General features: G+C 35.9%; 1 protein-coding gene across 1 annotated transcript in view; it reads right to left on the bottom strand.

The window, feature by feature from the left end:
• Nucleotides 1–19127, bottom strand: part of LOC135083298 (uncharacterized) — a 187957-nt gene that overhangs the window by 119093 nt on the left and 49737 nt on the right. Inside the window, exon 2 of the mRNA XM_063978039.1 lies at nucleotides 2879–2896. The gene's annotated coding sequence lies outside the window, so the exon portion shown is untranslated. The remainder of the gene's footprint in view (nucleotides 1–2878; nucleotides 2897–19127) is intronic.

Here is a 19127-nt window from a genome sequence, read left to right as displayed (position 1 = left end):
ATACCACTGTGTAAGTTTTATGTCACCGTCTTATCAGTACCGTGGTAATCTAAATCAGTGGGTCTAGACAAAGTGCAAATTATAATCGCAAACCAGTCGAAAAGTGGTCGAAAAGCCACTTTTTTGTATGGAGTTTTGACGGATTCGATTTTCGATTCGATCAAAAAGTGCGTTTTGTCTAGGGGGGCAGATAAGATAGGTACTTAAGTACTAATTTACTTGCTGATTGTAACTTATTTTAATTAAGTTTTATTCCCAGAAACATGTATGTCAGATTGTTGCCTATGGCGGATTATCAAGTCTGACACTAAATGACCAGATACAAAAAGAACACAAATTGTTGAATGTTTTGTAACGTATTTTCACAACACAAACTAACTTTTACTATCAGACATTGTACAAAATGTCCACTTTCACCGCGCGCCAATTTTCACGCCCTGCCCTTTCTCTGAAGACAATGGTATTACACATAATTGTTATGCCGGTGACTAAATGTTATGTCGCGGTGCAAGTGTGAAATGATGACTTACTAGAAAGCTCTAAATATAATCATCATCATTTCAGCCATAGGACGTCCACTGCTGAACATAGGCCTCCCCTAATGCTTTCCACGTTGATCGATTGGTAGCGGCCTGCATCCAGCGCTTCACTGCTACCTTTACGATGTCGTCGGTCCATCTTGTAGGATGAAAAAATAATGTCAAAAGAAAAAATCTTGAGATTCGTTATTTTTACGTTTATCGACATGTGAAAGAAAGTATACGACTTATAGACAAAGAGTAAATTGAATCAGACTAGTTACTGTGACAAGGGTCGCGGGCTCGATCACCACTCTATGGTATACAATATGATTCTTTGACTATCAGCAGTGCAACTTCTTTAACTGGAGTCAACTAAGATTTTTTTCTCTATTATTGACTAGAGATGTTTACTGCTGGCAAAAGACCTCCCCAAAAGATTTCCATAACGACCGGTCCTGGGTTGCCCGCATCCAGGTGGTTTCCGCAATCTGACTAATCATCGGTCAACCGAGTGTGAGGTGTGCTTGGATTACGTCTTCCAGTCCGTCAATCATTTTTATTTCACACATGTCTTTTCCTTAATAAAGAAAGTCCTAGTCGTAAGAAAAAAAGGTTCTTATTTTAAGAATTATTTACCTAGACGTTTGTAGTAAGTCCTTATTTCACACTTGCACCGCGACACCATATGATAATGTCCGCGAACCGTCATGCTTGCACATTGACGCCTCCATTGAATGCTTAGAAGCTATAATGGCGCGATTGTAAGCGCGTGCGCTGGTACACTCAGCTACATTTTTTAGCTAAAAGAGCAATAAGTTTTGAAATTATTGTGTTCCAATAGTTAGAGGTAAAATAGCCAGTTCCTCTGAGGTTGAGGATTCTGGGTGAAGCTCGCTTCCACCTTCGACTTGCAAGCCAAGAGCTTCCTCGTTGTGATAAAAGAAAAATATAAAAACTCGTCAAATTCTTCGTCAAATGGTCACAAAAATATCACAAATTCGCTAAAAATACAATTGTGAAAAAAAAAAAATTCAACGCAAAAAAGTCAAGTTCAAGTGAATGTGTAGCTAACCCCTTAATATATTTTTTACATTCTGTCCCTAATGATCAAGTCCATATTGCTTCCCCTACCAGCATAAGGAGTGTAGGTAGGTACATATCATCCATTTGACTCTGGTAAATTAGAACGTCGAGCTCCTACAGTGGAGACTAAATGATCTGATGATGATGTCTAGTCCGACTGTACCAGTTGTGCACGATAAATGAGAACAGACCATCCATTGTAAGCAAATTTCATAAAGGCAACCGTCAAAATGTTGACAGGAGGATATCATCCATTTGACTCTGGTAAATTAGAACGTCGAGCTCCTACAGTGGAGACTAAATGATCTGATGATGATGTCTAGTCCGACTGTACCAGTTGTGCACGATAAATGAGAACAGACCATCCATTGTAAGCAAATTTCATAAAGGCAACCGTCAAAATGTTGACAGGAGGATGTGAGGCAATGACTGTATGTTATGTCATCGCTGCAATCGAATTGATAACATTTGCAAATCAATTATAGATCTAGATTGATAATTATGTGGGTAGATATCATCGGCTTAAACTGGATATAGGCCTCCGTACAACCATTTTATTTTCTAGGTTTTTTCTGCGAATTTGTCTTTAGATTTTGATAAAAAGTAGCCCGACTAATAAATTTATATGCTATACCGGATTAACCATTGAAATATTTTAATAGAATCCGCCCAGTAACTGTTTCATGAAGAAGTACCTAAGAAATATTGAAGTCACGATAGCCGAACGGTGAAGAGGTCGGACTGGCCGACTCGTGATCCGGGGAACGCGGGTTCGGTCCCCGCCGCCGCCGCTCGACTATTGTGGTGAGCTCACTCGTGATATAAGCATAATTTAGCTTAGTACGAGGGGCTAACGGGACTATTAGTGATTTGTGTAATAACAAATTAGTAATAAATCTTAAAAATCTATCATCACAAACTTTCGCGTTAATCTTGCGCTGTCAACATCAGTCCATCAGCTGTCGTCATGACACCATGACATTGACTGACGATTTGTGTTTATTTGCTCATAAACTTTCTTTACCTACTTGATGAGTATGCCACTTTAGATTGTTTCATCCACGAAGACGCGCCCCACCGTTCTTCCGCTAATGTTTGAGTGTCATCATTCATTACACGCTACACTACAATAATGACGCTCGAATTGCTCGGATCAAACTCCCCGAACCCCACGCTTCCCTCGACCAAAAATTGGTGGGGCGCGTCTTCATGGATGAAACGATCTACATATAAACACAGAAAATACCGAAATAGATATAATAAAAAGTTCTTACCTTTTCTGCACATGGATTCTGAAACAACAGAAAAATACCGTTAGTGATCTTTAGTTCAACTCAATCAAGTTCAAAATATGATATCAAATGTTCAGCTACCGTCAGATACAGGGTAACCCTTTAAAATCAAATCAAGAAGCTAAATCATTACTTCTAATCTATATCTATAAAAGCGAAAGGTCACTGATTGACTGACTCAGTCATCACGAAATCTCAAAAACTACAACTGCTAGGAGTCTCTTTCATGGGGGTTCTTTTAGAACGTAGGTGCTCACTGAGAGTAGGCGCACACCGTTGATTTTTCGTCGGCCGATAGTTTAGTCGGGCAGTTGATCAGTATGGGCATGTATGGGAGTGCGCACACTACGCCGATTCGATTTGGCCGATTCTTCATACAAATTAAAATCGGGCACAACTATCGGCCAACTAAAAATCAACGGTGTGCGCCTACTCTAAGACGGGATTTTGCCAAATAGGGAGTGAAACGGGATCCACGCGTACGAAGTCGCGGGCGGCGGCTAATATTTTATAGATACTGATTTGATAAAGATTAGCGTTAAGAAATATAAAACGTTGTTTGCTGTAAGTTGTTCTTATTAAAAATGCAGTAACTCTAAATGTGATTACAACTGTTGTAACAACGTCCATCACGCATTATTTGCAATCCCAATAAAACACGTGCTTGTACATTTTCCAAAGCGTTTCAAAATCTTTAATTATATCAATAATCATATTTCTAAACCAGCATCAGGTGCTATATTGGCTGCCACAATAACATCATTCTACGATTGCAAAATTAAGTAACGATAGATTAAGCTATTAAAGTAATCATAATAATCGCCTACATTGTTATTTTATCGGAATGTTGAATTTATAATCCAAAATGATTATCACAAAAAAAAACATATAAATCCTTTTTTCTACGATTAGTCGATTTGGTGGGAAATCGAAAAAACCCGTTGCCATGATAAGTCAACTTTTCTACAAAACGTGATTTCTCTATACTATACAATTTGCTAAACAAAGAAACTATGCTATGACATCAATTTCCGACAACATATTTGACTATGTATTGATATCAGACTAAACAAATCAAAATCACTGTTGAATAAACACTTCAGGGCCAAATGAAGTGTTTTAATGCAATAAGTAACGTTCATCCAGTGTCTAAGTAGCTCAGATGAAAAACATAACCCTCCTTCTGGCGCAGTCGAGTAAAAAAACAGTCGCCCGGCAAGCGAAAGGTCGTGTGGGTTCGATTTCCACCTCAGATAGTTATAATTTTTTTCTCTCAACATTTACTGTCGTCAAGTTGAGAATCAAACCAAGTACTTTAGGGTCCATTTTTCGAAGCCATCGATATTGTCCTGTGATTGGTCCAGACAAATAAATTCAAACACATGTAACAACGGTAACACATAACAGGAATTTTGTTTTCATAGGGGTCACTTAAAAATTAGAGATTGATGGTGAAAATGGGCATCAATCTATTTTTAAAACTGAATCGAGACTTTGACTCTTAAACCTCAAATGCTTTAAGAGTGAAAATCGGGAGAGTCAAAACTCCCCAAAACCGTGACTTAGCCCCAATGACCTTCACATCTGTTCAAAGATAAAAATAAGTACATAATCTAATAACTACACCAATCATATTCGTAACACATAAAGATATAACACACAAACACAGCATATCAGAAAGTGAGCGTGCCCCCATTCCTGGCCACGTGGTTACACTGACCGAGATTGTATATACGTAATTATTGTCTATCTGTCTGTCAAGACGGAGATCAAGTCGCTAGAAGTGGCTTGGCCAATTTTGATGAGATCACTGTCGATTTAAAACATCAAATCATCGCCTACTTAGAAAAAGCTTATAGTGGGTTTGATTCTCTGATGATATAAAGCAAATTAAGTGGTTTTATTACGGGAAATAACGAAATACTTAGTGTGAAAATTAAGATGAATAAAATAAGATATTATTAATTAGAAGAAAAACGACTTCAATAAAAGCTCGTTAATAACAAAGAACTAAATTTTGGTAGACAATTGCAGGCCAAGAGCTTCCTCGTTGTGGATTAAAAAAGAGATTTTCTTCAACAGTCGATAGCACATCAAACTATCTACATTCTTGTTACAAATAAGCACCTACTACAAGTTATCAAGATCCAACAGTATTATTAGCTTGATGTGCTCTCGTCTCTACAATAGAGCCTTCTAATAAAAGAAGAATTTTCTCGTTTGATTTGAACCTTACATTAAACACATGGAAGCTCAAAATCCATTAGTCATATTCATCGTTCTGGATGTCTATAAATAGGAAACAATACCACACAAACAATAATATTTATCTATGGAAAACGTCACGTGCTAACCAAAACACGGAAGTTTTCCCCCTGTTCAAAGGGGTTGCTATAATAAAATATATGATTTTAGTGTTGCAAGTTTAGATTAGATAAAGGATTGGTAATGTTTTGACTTCGGGAATCATTGATCGTGATCTACCATTTGGCTTATGCCCAGCTGAAGATGCTTATAATGATGATGATAATACAGAAATTGCTTGAAATAAGTATTAAAAATAAATGAAAAAATCTTCAATCAGTCTGTTATAATTTCGACCTCCTCCTATACTTTTCTGGACAATTTAGTTGCGGAAGCCTATCCCCAGGGACTACTTGACCTTCACTGGCTGGGATTCGATAGAGGTCAACTGCAAATATATGCATTCATGCTACTTGAAATTCTTTCCATCAAAATTAAAAATCAAGATATTTTTTATTAGTTTTTTCATTAATTACTGTGTTAGTATTTACAAGTCGTCAAATAAATTTGTTGCTGCGTTGCGTTCTTGATCAAGTCTATTTGGTGACAAAAATGATACTTTTTGACCTTAATTTTTACAATTTTGTTTTTCTCTTAATGCCACATCTAGCAAATAATACCTTGTCAATTCCAATGTATGAAGTATAATGGCGATTACTTTATAACCTGTGCGTGTGAGCCTAATTCAATGTGTTGATACATCGGCCTTGGCATCGCGGCGGTTTAGTTTCGACTCCTGGTGGGGTCAGTAATTATAGTTCAATTTGGATTTATCTTAATTTGAGTGTCATTTTCGCGTAGTTTTATTATCCACAACGAGGAAGTTCTTGGCCTGTATCTCACCTGATGGTAAGTGATGATCAAGCCGAAGGTGCAAGCGAGTTTCACCCGGAATCCTCAACCACGGAAGAACTGGCTATCTTACCTCTAACTGCCGGACCACAACAATGCTGTTAACACTGTTGTTATGGCGACAGACTTAGGTAAGATGGTGGTAGCTAAGGCGGACTTAGAGCAAGCCCTACCACCAACCAGGTTTTTTAATCATAACGGGACTATTCCCACCTCTCGTTCCCACTGCTGCAACTCCTGTGTAGCCAGGATCTACAGCTAAATTATTAAATAAAAGAAATTCTCGCAAGTAAAAAAATAGTAAACAATACTCATTTCAGAAACATTGCGTCTTAAAAGGAAATTTTCGTCTGTCCCACTTTTTAGGAACCAATGGTTAAGTTAAGATCGAAAGTGATTCGAGCAAGCACTTTCACTCAAGTTATGTAGTTACATTTCACTTGCAATAAAAGCCTAAATAAGTTCTTTAGTAGCTTTATTATTGTTTTAGGTAAGCACTTAAATCTAAAAACTTTCTGTTGTTGGAGTTTACACTTTATATCATCGGAATAAGAGTGGTAATTAGGTTATATGAAACGGAAATATAAATACACAGAGACGAGGCATAAACTTGAACTTTAATGATAGTGAATTAGACATGGAGATGGATATGTCATACCAAAGTCTACCAACTGAGACTGGGTATAGGGACGAAATTAACGAAACAACGGCTGACGAAAAAATAAATAAACTGAAGATTGAACTACAGATAGCACATAACCAGGTTGACAACTTGATTCTGGAAAATGGTGTTCTAAATAAACAATTAACCGAGTACAAAAATAAGATAGAACGTTATAAATCGGTAGGCATCGGAATACCTTCAGTCAGTCAGTTTAGCCGAACACCAGTAAGATTTTACTCACCTCAATATAAACGGCGCTTTCAATACACTGCCATGAAAGTTAGTCTACCTAGAACATCTTTACGAGAACTAACTCAAAATGCTATTAGTTATAGTCCGTCAAAAGAAAATAATGGAAATAAGGTGAATCCTGAAAGTACATACCTAACACACACCAGTATTAGTAACCCATCGCCGGGGGCGAAATCTCCAGAAATTGACACTCAAAAAATGAATAATAACAGCGTTGACATGGCCACCTTAATAGACTGTGGTAACAGAACGACCGCAAATACCTCAACTACAGATAGCGCGCGACAGCTGGCAGACACCCAACCCCCTGAATTAAATCCCAACAGCAATATTGAGCATTCTACACCTAAACACCGCGTTATGCTGTTTGCTGATCAGGCTGGACACGGCATGAGGAAACTTCTGCAAAACTACTTGGGAAGCAACTTCCTTGTAATGTCTTTTATTAAACCTAATGCTTTGATATGCGATATATTGAATTCATGTGAAAACTTCTGTAAAGATTTTAACGATTCTGACTTTGTGATTATTTTGGGAGGCTCTAATGACACAAGTCCATTGGAACTTCAATCAATTTTGTACTATAAATTAAATCAATTGAAACACACAAATGTTATAGTTGGTAAAGTCTATAAAAATAAATACTTGAATGTTCGAATGTTGAATGACTTATTGAGGCATACCTGTGACAATTGTTTAAATGCATCTTTTGTAAGACTTGACCAAATTCACCAGAATGACATAGTACCTAGATTTGTAAATAAAGTAATAGCAAGTAGATTATTACACAAGGAAATGTTACATATAATTAATAAAATCAATTACTCGAATTATATTTCCAAATCGCGAATGATGAGCGAAAAACACGCATTACTAACCAGTGATAAGTACACGCAAACTGACATAGAAACTCCTGCCCAACTTTCTCACGCGAAAACTTTATCTGTAAATAACAATTCCACTGAAGCTGAGGAAGATTTTTTTCGTGAATCACCAAAATCCGATTTCAACACATCTGACTCAGAATATTCACCACACAAGTAACAGTTTTTGCGTGTATAATCATATTTTGGTAATGCATCAAAATATAAATGGACTATTAAATAAGTCCGATATATTGAGTGTACATCTATCTAATACGGCCCAGGAAGGAAGGTTAATTGACGTGGTTTGCATAACAGAACATAATATGAAAGAGGATGATTATGAGTTTCTTAATATAGCTAATTATACCCTTGCTGCAAGCTTCAGTAGAAATAGTCGTAGTGGTGGCTCCTGCATTCTGGTGAGAAACACTCACAAATTTTGTAATCTGGATGTCAAAGAGTTTAGCTTAAGTAATGTTGTTGAAGGATGTGCCATTGAACTTCTAGATCACAAGCTTGTAATAATATGTATCTACCGAATACCCAAAAACAACATCGACTCGATGACTTCATTTTTTAATGCCATAGAGGGAATTTTAACTAAATATAGCTACAATACAAACAAAAAAACAATATTGTGCGGTGATTTCAATATTGATATTTTGAAGCCCCTAAAATTTTCTACTCAGTTTCAGAGTCTGTTGTTGAACTATAACCTTAAACTATGCGTTCGACAACCCACACGGCTGGTGAGTGGTACCTGCATCGATAATATCGCACACAACATTCGAGGCAGTAAAGTAGAAGTTATAGAATTAGCTCTATCTGATCATACAGCACAAGTCATTAAGTGTCCTGTTAAGAGAACATGCTCTATCTCTCATTGGTTTACTGAGAGACGAGATTATAGTAAGGAAAATTTACTTAAATTTAACAAACACCTCCGGAGTCTATCTTTTCGTGACGTGTTTGAGTCTTCTAATGCTCCCGAAGCTTTTAAGGCATTTTATGATATCTTTAAGCTGTTGTATGATCTCTGTTTTCCGATTGTTAGGTTTAGAAACTCAGTAACAAGAAAGCAAAGGTGGATATCTAGCGGCATAAGGAAGGTCTGTAGTCGCAAACGTGATATGTTATGGCATTATAGACTACATCCCAGTAAAGAAAACTTAAATAATTATAAACAATACTCAAAAAGACTTAAGAAAATTATATCACTAACAAAAAAGGCACAAAACAATTATTACATAAATAACGCGAAAAATAAATCAAAAGCAACGTGGACAATCATAAACAAAGAAAAAAGACGCTTCCCTACCGAGAGTATTTCAATTAAGCAAAATGATCGAGTAATCAACGACCCAAAATTGGTAGCGGAAACTTTTAACAACCATTTCATAAACCAAGTTGCTCCCCTATGTAAGCCAAGTAATAAAATAATACATTGTGTCAACAACAAAAATAATAGCTTCTTTATGGTTCCAACTATCCCATACGACATCGGTGTTATTATAAAGTCTTTGAAAAACACTAATAGTTGTGGGTATGATGGGATTACTACCAAAGTCGTGAAATACGTTGCACCAGCTATTGCATCCGTACTTAGTCACGTTATAAATTTATGCATTCAGAATGGATACTTTCCTAACGAATTGAAGATATCGGTCATTAAGCCTCTCTTTAAAAAAGACAATAAAATGGACATGAATAATTATAGACCTGTAGCCCTAATACCGATATTCTCTAAAATAATTGAAAAAGTAATTTTCAATAGATTAAACAACTTCTTTATTCAATATGATATATTTGCTAAAGAGCAATTTGGTTTCAGGAAAAACAAAGATATTAATATGGCAATATACAACTTGATTAACCAAGTACTTACTTGCATGGATAGGAAATTACCCGTCACAGCAGTTTATATGGACATGACTAAAGCCTTCGATCACGTGGATCATGTCATTCTCCTAAAAAAATTAGAACTTTATGGTATAAGAGGTAATATGTTGGATTTTTTGACGTCTTATTTAACTAACAGATACCAAATAACCAGTATTACTAAAATTTGTCCTAAATTAAAAACAGAAAAATGCTTTTGTTCTGAAAGAAAACTGGTAAAGTATGGAGTCCCCCAAGGAAGTATCCTTGGACCATTACTTTTCTTGATTTACATTAATGACATGCCTAAAGTTACAGATTACTCAATGACTTTATTTGCTGACGATAGTACAATATTATTTACTGGAGATAAATTAGAATCCTACAAATCTGACATAAATATGACACTTTCTAATGTAATTGAATGGCTTATTTCAAATAATATTAAAATAAATTTAAGTAAGACGCATATCATGACATTTAAACAATACACAAATAAACTAAATCTGGACATTAAATTTAAACACACAAAAATAGAAGAAACTGACATAACAAAGTTCCTAGGTCTTTGGGTGGATAATAATTTGACATGGAAATTTCAGACAGAAACAGTGTGCAAAAAGCTAAACAAATATTCATATGCTTTATATAGACTTGCCCGACTCGTTAATCAACCCACTGTTTTAATAGCATACCACGCATATGTCGTATCAACGATCCGTTACGGAATCATCTTCTGGGGTAACTCCACGGATAGAGAAACAGTCTTCAGAGCACAAAAGAAATGTGTTCGAGCTCTGTGCAAATTGCGACCAACCGATAGTTGTCTACCACACTTTAGGTCATTGAAACTGCTGACTCTGCCGTGTATTTATATACAGGAAATCTGTCTTTTCGTTAAAAAAAACTTATCTTTATTTGAGACATTAAATAGTAAACGTCATAAAAACAAAATATGCTCGAAAACACATAAGACTGCTTTGTTCACGAAAAATGTCACGGGCATGGCACCACGTATTTTCAATAAGTTACCGGACAACATAAGAAATAAAGAAGAATTAATTTCCTTTAAAAATGCATTATTTCACTTTCTGGTTGAGAAGGCATACTACTCCATTAACGAATTCCTCCTGGACAATTTAAAAATGTGATCATAAAAATTAAATGTTTGCATGTAAAATTATAAAATGAACAGGTATTAGTATTAAGTAACCTTTATATATGTATATTGCACGCCATCTGCTTGGCAAATTGTAGCTGAACAATTTTACGTTTAAATTTAAGATCCATCAATGTATGATATGTACCTACAATTGCAATAAACTAATTTGAACTAATTTGATTTTGATTTTTATGGTTATAGACATTAAGGCGTGGTCGTCACGACCGTAATACGAATCTCTATTTTATTTGTTAACGGTACGGTGTCCTTTTATGGACATAGTCGAATTAACAAGCTTGTAGTGATAGTGTAGGTAGCTCTACAATTACCGGAAACCATATTATATGCTGTCCAAACAACGCTATATATAAATGCCCAGAAGGTAATGATACAATATGCTATCTATAAGCCTAAGATGCGCGCAACGATCAATTCACAATATCACAATTTTAACGAGGAATTTTATTGATTCCATACATTTTGTCGTATAAAATCGACGACAAAATTTAATCAAGGAAACCTCGGCGCATATATGCGACTCCTATTTAGGTTTAAATAATACGTCAATATGTAGGTGACAATTTATTGCTTGTCAAAGGTTCTAATGTTTCACAAAGGTTGTCAATGGCTCTGATAGGTTAATTACGTCAAAATCCTCCAGAGTATAAAATAAAACCCCTCCAGGGGTAAAAAATCTGAACACCGCCGTACAGCTTTTCGAATCTCAAAGTACAGTGACATCTATTGGCAAGTAACACAAACAAGTTTCATGTAAGGTTTATTCACAATCACATCCTAGCCCGGTTGTGAATCGAACTCTACAGAAGCGTCTCTGTCGTATCCACACTAAACCATAGTCTGGTCTGATTTCCTGACCTGCTTGTTTCTAATTGTGCGTCCTTTATGGTGTCCATAAACGCTATGATGGCTTAATTAATGAGCAACCAATACATCACGGACTTTCTTTTCTATTGATTTATCCCAACTATCCCAACTAATATTATAAATGCGAAAGTAACTCTGTCTGTCTGTCTGTCTGTCTGTCTGTCTGTCTGTCTGTCTGTCTGTCTGTCTGTTACGCTTTCCCGCTTAAACCTCGCAACCGATTTTGATGAAATTTGGCATAGAGATAGTTTGAGTCCCGGGAAAGAACATAGGATAGTTTTTATCCCGGTTTTTGAAACAGGGACGCGCGCGATAAAGTTTTTCTGTGACAGACAAAATTCCACGCGGGCGAAGCCGCGGGCGGAAAGCTAGTTATACCATAAATGGATGACTGCTACGTATTATAATAATTTGTATGATTTTATTTAGGAATGTATTTTTACTAATGATATCTTGTTAATTATGTTTTGAGAACAAATCGTTAAAAATATACGATAGAAATTATGTTTCGAAGCTAATGATTTGATTTTCACAATTAAATCAATTAGTTTCAAACTTATGAATATAAATGCGTTAAGATTAAATATTTTCCTCAAATGAGATTCAAAACCGAAACCCATACTACTAAATGAAATTGTCATGACTTTACCATTGTCATTGTTTTCTTATCAAATAAATAAGTACTTGTTATCCAAATTAGATAAAAATATCCTGTCTACATGATAAAATAATGTATCTCAACAAACAATACCTAACCATAATAACTTTGCGAGCCCAAAGACGGTTTAACTTTACCCCGGGACAAACTTGACCTTCACTGGTCGGGTTTTTATTGGCGGTCATGCTGTAGATCCTGGCTACACAGGAGTTGCAGCGGTGGGAACGAGATGTGGGAATAGTTCTGGGGGCGCGTCATCATCATCATCATCAACAGCCCTTTACAGTCCACTGCTGGACTGTGAGCCTCTCTCACTGGGAGCGCGTAGTGTGAGTTTATGTCAAACGCATTCGATTTCGACTGCGTAAAAAAGTGACATTAAGGCTGGGTTGCACTATCTTACTTTAACTTTGACAAACATCCAAAATCTGTCAAACTCCATACAAAAAGCACCGGTTATCGTTATAGTTACGGTCAAAGTTAGGTGGTGCAACCCAAGGCGCCGACCACTATGCGGCAGAGGGAACACCCCAGGTTTTTAGTGGGTTCGAGCCCCACATAACCTGCCGTCCCCCGGCGGTAGGTATGGATAGGCCATTTTCCTAAGTAAAAAAAAAATGTATGACGGGTTGTACAGCGCCTCTAGCGGAAACTTTCAAGAACTAAAATCTTCATATATTTTTTTTAACGCGCCCGCTAGTGACGACTTTTGATGTAAACTCACACTAAGCCCTCTGTTAACTGTATTAACGGTTACAATGATAATAAGTTCGTTCGTTTCAACCTATGACGTCCACTGCTGGACAAAGGCCTCCCCCAAGGATTTCCACATCAACCGGTCCTGCGCTCGCGCTGCCCGCATCCAGGTGCTTCTCTCGACCTTCATCAGATCGTCATATTCAAAGAGGCAATGAGAATAATATTTTACCAATAATAAGGAAATACAATAAAAGGATAACAGAACAAAGCTACCGATGTTTAATTGCTTTGGCCATAGTTATTCAGGCTCATATTCATAATGGTTACCTTAAAAAGGAGACTTTAAACACCATCAAAAACAATTTTGATTTTACTGAGGCCCGATTCGACCAAACTTTTATGCGAAAATAACTCCTGGTATAACTAGCACATTGACAGTCAAAACTGACGATTTATTCTGACATTAATATTTACTCTTGTTTGGTCGAATCCATCCTAAGATGAAAAGAGTTCACCTTGATGATGTATTCCTCTAAAAAGTTCAATTCATATCTTTATAGAAGTGAATTTTCTCTTTAAAAATCCTATTTATTTTAACTTCAAAAATTTATTTCACTGTCCTCTCCGACTTGTCTTACAGAGATTGCTTCCTAGCGAAGAGATTCCTTCCCTATCCCATCTGGTGTAGGTCAAATCATTCATTTGGTAAATTAGAAGCACGACTTCAGTAGTGGAGACTAAACGATTTAAAAAAGGAGAGTGGTAAAGAAGTAATTATCCAGCTCCTATTATGCATATACTAAAATAAAATGGTACGGTCACAGATCACAGAAACTAAAGGGAGATGTGACAAGGGGACGAGGCCGGACTCGCAGCAATATGCCCAAAAACAGAACACATTGCTCGTCGCAATGATGACAGGCGACGTCATAATGTAAACAGCTTACGTTGCTTGCGTAGTACTAAAGATTATTCGAACGTTGAATACTGATACCGCAGTGGTTAATGAGCACATATTTTGATTTATTTGTGTGTGTGAATTTCTAAGGCCCAGAACAGACGGTGAAACGCAACTGCAACGAAACTGCAACTGCTAGTTACTTTTGAGTTGCATCTAAGTTTCTGCCATAGCGTCCGTTGAGAGACCACACATGACGCGACCAGTTTGAAACTTTCAGTTTCATTCATCAGAATCATCAGAAAGTTGCAGTTTCGTTGCAGTTGCGTTTCACCGTCTGTTCTGGGTCTAATGAGTTTCAAACTCAGCGCATTAGTTGGCATTTCTCTATATCTCTATGGGTACGGTAGTAAAAATAGATATCCAGTTACTACTATGCATACGGGCCCAGTAGGTACCTACCGGCAGGACTGGTCCTCCCACGCGCGCCTCATAAGGAACGCTTCCATTGCACACGGGGGCCAGGGTCAACAGTTCCGTGATACTCCCAATATTGTTGTTTGTAGAGTAAGACTAACTATAACGATGAATAGATAAATAATATGTTAACCCTCCGTGCACTAGGTGACATACTGCCCGTTTTCACCATCAGTCCCTAATTTTTATTCCCTATGGTAAGACTTAACAGGAATTTTCTTTTTATAGGGTTCACTTAAAAATTAGGGATTGATGGTGAAAATGGGCATAAGACCCAGTTTTTTGATTCGTAGTTAAAATAACCAATAGTCAAATTTGACAGATGTCAAATGACAAGTGGTTAAATATCCGAAAAAACATTTTTTCGAACATGGTTAGCTTGACTTTTAGTACATTTTTTAACTATTAGTTACAATTTGTTAATATTTAACCATTAGTAGCAAAATTTAACAATTAGTTATTTTAACTATGATTCAAAAAACTGGGGCTAAGGGTGGATTTGACCAGACAAGAGTAGATATTAATCTCAGAATAAATTGTCATTTTGATATATTTCCTATGTTGAAACTGTCAATGTGCCAGATATTATACCGGGCAAAAAGTTGCGGCCCGCAATAGGTGGGATATGACATATCCCAATACACAAAGTGATAAATTTATCATAATAATGATCATGCATTCTGTTATCTGCACGGGCTGAAGAAATGATATAAAGGCTGTGATTTACTTTAAATATACTTAATGTTACAAATTCACTTTACAGTAAACTCTACCCTACTACTACTAAAAAGTAAGAAGGCTTATTATTAGGTTTTTTACCAATAAAATAGGAGTTCTACTTTTCATAACCTAGAATCTAGAATAATTCTCGATCGACGAACAATTAAATTATACAGACTAAACAAAGTTATCACAATAGACGAATGTTCAGAATGGCCTCAGTTAAAACTAAATTGTCTGTCTGTCAGAATACAACTTTTTCGTAGGAAAAATGCAGCCTGCAATGTAAACAAAATCACGTATAATATGACAGATTGTACAGCTTCCATAGCAGTTAATTTTAAGAATTACAAGCTAAACTCATGGTTAAGCTACTGGAGTGACACCACTATTTCTATTTTATTATGACAAAACTAAATACCGAAACCGACAAAGAAATTAATATCATTAATCACACTATGCATTTGCTATAGAATATTAAAATTTATGTCTCGCAAACAGAAGTGACATCACTGAACATGAGTGACACTGCTATTTCTATACCCATTGTGACAGAACTAAATACCAAAAGCGACAAAGAAATTAATGTTATTAAACACACTATAGACCCAGTCAGATCCGATCGGGCGATTAGCCTAAAACTAGAATCAGGTCTAAAAGGCAATCAATGGAATTGTTTGGACCCATTGTCCGGTACCGGTTACCGTTATTGGGTTATTTTTAGGGTTGACACGTTTGTTAAAATGCAACGTCATTTAGAGCTGGCCCAGTTGACGCGTTTTTACTCGCGCGTTTCAAATCGCGTTTCAAATCGATACTATAGAGGTTCATACATTCGTAATTCAAATAACGCGCGATTTGAAACCCGCGAGTAAAAACACGTCATCTGGACCAGCTCTTAGGTTATGAGATTATCGTCATTTCATTTTGCACGCGTTTTGAATGTAAGAACTGGTATAATCATGCTGTTTTTTTATTCGTGTGCTCAATAACTAGCCTAGTTTTAGCTTATAGACAGTCAGATTATCATCAGACCCTAGGCTACTCTTCAGTGCAGGAGTACCACCAACTCTATTTTACCAGAGACAAATTGAGGACTTGGCGTACACTTATTTGATAGTTAAATTGATTCCAATTGTTAAACAATAGACAAAATGTCGTTTAAATTGATAACAGAGTATAATAAAAACAATTTCGTAACTAATAATATTTTTTAAATGTCTAGCTAGGTGACAACCCTGAATATTTAATAACTGGTCAATCGAGACAATCGAGTGACAAAGCGTGATGTATCGAGCCTTGAGCGAGAGTGTGCAACTCGGAATGTCACTCGGAAACTGTCGAGTGATGTGTTGATTGCGACCTTTGATTAGAACGTTCTTTTTTTATACAGGGTGTACTGTATACTTTGAACTCTTTATTTCGTCACTGGTTAAAGTAATATTGCATAACTTTTAAGTAAAGTGCGTGTCATTTTGAACATAAAAAAAAAGTTTGCAATTAATTAGATTCAAAATGAAGTCAACTGTAAAACAAAGTCTCTCTAATAAAACTAACACTCTTTGCATGGGTGTCGTAAGAGGTAACTGAGGAAGAAATATGCGAACATTAGGCTTTCAACCCAGATGGGTTAAAACAAGTACAAGTACTTTCAGATGGCCAGATGGTCAGGGGAGTGTAGGTCAAATTCTTTCTTTTGCTTCTGGTAAATTACTTATTACATACCTAAACAATTTTAATTTAAATTGAATTTGAGACAGTCTCTCTCTCTTACACAGGATCACGGATATTAAACATCACTTCTTGAAACACCCTGTATTTTAAGTCGCTTCAACAAAGCAAATCTGGTTTTATGTGTTCCAAGCTAACAATAACTTAACCAATAACCATTATAATAGCATTTTGCCTCTATCGATGACGTCACCGTGACGTCACGGATTGCCTAAAATAGCCCAAAGTTAGAAAATCTGTTCAGTCACGCCTAGACAAGGTTAGATTTAGGATTATCGTTTATTTTTGGGTTCAGTGAGAAAATACTTAAATAAACCATGTTGGTACCTTATTTATTTATTTATTCAAGTTAATTGCTCCAACAAAAAAGATAATCACATCATACATTAAGAAAACAACCCTTCTTGTAAACGTATTAAATAGATAAAATAATATCAGGTTAGTTACAACATTTCTATGTCAAGAATGGTTGGACCGATTTTGATTCTATCTGGCTTACTAACTGAATGACTTAGTCTAACTCTAATATTTTCTATGTCTTATTCTCTGTTGATCGTCTAGAAGAAAAAACTTCAGCAATAGTACCCCCAAAATTTTAAGTGCTTACTTTTTTGATGAGCATTGCTCAACAATATTTATTCATCATCATCATCATTTCAGCCATAGGACGTCCACTGCTGAACATAGGTCTCCCCCAATGATTTCCACAATGGCCGGTTGGTATTTATCATACTAAAACTTTAAACTAGTGCATGTATTTTATTGCTTTATTTTTTTTACAAATAATAATTATATTATTTAAAACAAAATGTACCGTCCGGCAGTACTGTACATCAACTTAAACATCTTTATTGCCTAAATCACTCTTATTGCACACACATAAGACGTCAGTATGTAACTTGATGTGCTTCCTATGCTGCTTATGTGAATATAACTCACGAATAAATAATTATCTAGTAGGAAACATCATTATTCAAATGTATAAGAAAATGTGTTTTTTGTTAGCTGTTTACGGTAGTAATTTTTTATTGGGAAATCGTGAGCTATTAGATAAGTGATTTGTCTTTTAAATTTACAAGGATGGTTAAATGATTGATAAAAGATAAGGATGGTGTAATTGAAAATATTTTTAGGTAAGGTGTTTTTGTACACTTCGGTAGGCGGTTAAAATAGAAAAAAAAAATGGATTAGATAATTTTGAAAATGTTGGATAGTCATAATTTTCCTACAAAATCTACTAAAAAACATTGTTATTACAGATTGATATTGTGCTGTGTACTATCCTTAAATAAAAAAAAAGCAATATTTTGTATAAAAACCGTGTGTAAAAAAGTCAATTTTTTACAGTCTCCTTTTTATTTATCATGGGGGTTGTAAAATTGTAACATTATGCGATCATCAGGTCTCTTCAATCCGTCTGGCCTGCGTGGGGAGTGTTGTCAGTATCCGCCATTTGCCTCAAAAGAGGGTTGTACTCCCGCAGTGAAGGTTAATTGACCGAAAGATGATGAGTTGCAACAACTGCTTATACTAGCTCGGTGTCAGACTTCTAAGCCACCTAAGCATTTGACAACACGCAAATTATCTAGGTACTTTAAATAAACCTCTTTTTTCAGACTTTCAGGCAAATTCAAACACGTGTCACACTAAAAAGTGAACCAAGTATCTCAGAGTAAAGATTTTTCAGGAGTCTAAAATAATATGAATTTGTAGCAACTACCATTAAAAATATTAATAAAGAATAACGTTATGTTGCATACCTTGCCAGTCACATACAAATCAAGCTTTAACACTGTAACTATTTTGCATGAAAAATGAACACTTTGATGTGACTGCATTACGGTACTTTAACATTAAAATTCAATACAAACATAGAAGCAACAGTGAACAGTGATTTGAATACGCATTCCCTTGCATTGCGTAAGTCTTATGAATGGACAATGTATAAGACGGTCCTACACAATTGTTTTAGGGTTTAATTATAGGCCAGGAAAAATACGGGCTTTTTGCTCAGATAAAGCAACCAATCACGCGTGGGAGATCTTTTTGTGGATCTTGCCCATTTAATTGATGATGAAGTACTTGTTTATTGAGAACCAAAAATATACTTGTAAAAACTTTAAAATTTTAAGTTGGATGACTTTTAAAACTGGCAACGAGGTTTCTCAAATATTTATTACATTGA

This window comes from Ostrinia nubilalis, chromosome 23 (assembly GCF_963855985.1).
Source record: "Ostrinia nubilalis chromosome 23, ilOstNubi1.1, whole genome shotgun sequence".
Taxonomy (NCBI): Eukaryota; Metazoa; Arthropoda; class Insecta; order Lepidoptera; family Crambidae; genus Ostrinia; species Ostrinia nubilalis.
The sequence above is the reverse complement of the archived record's forward strand: the minus strand, read 5'-3'. Positions and strand labels throughout refer to the sequence as shown.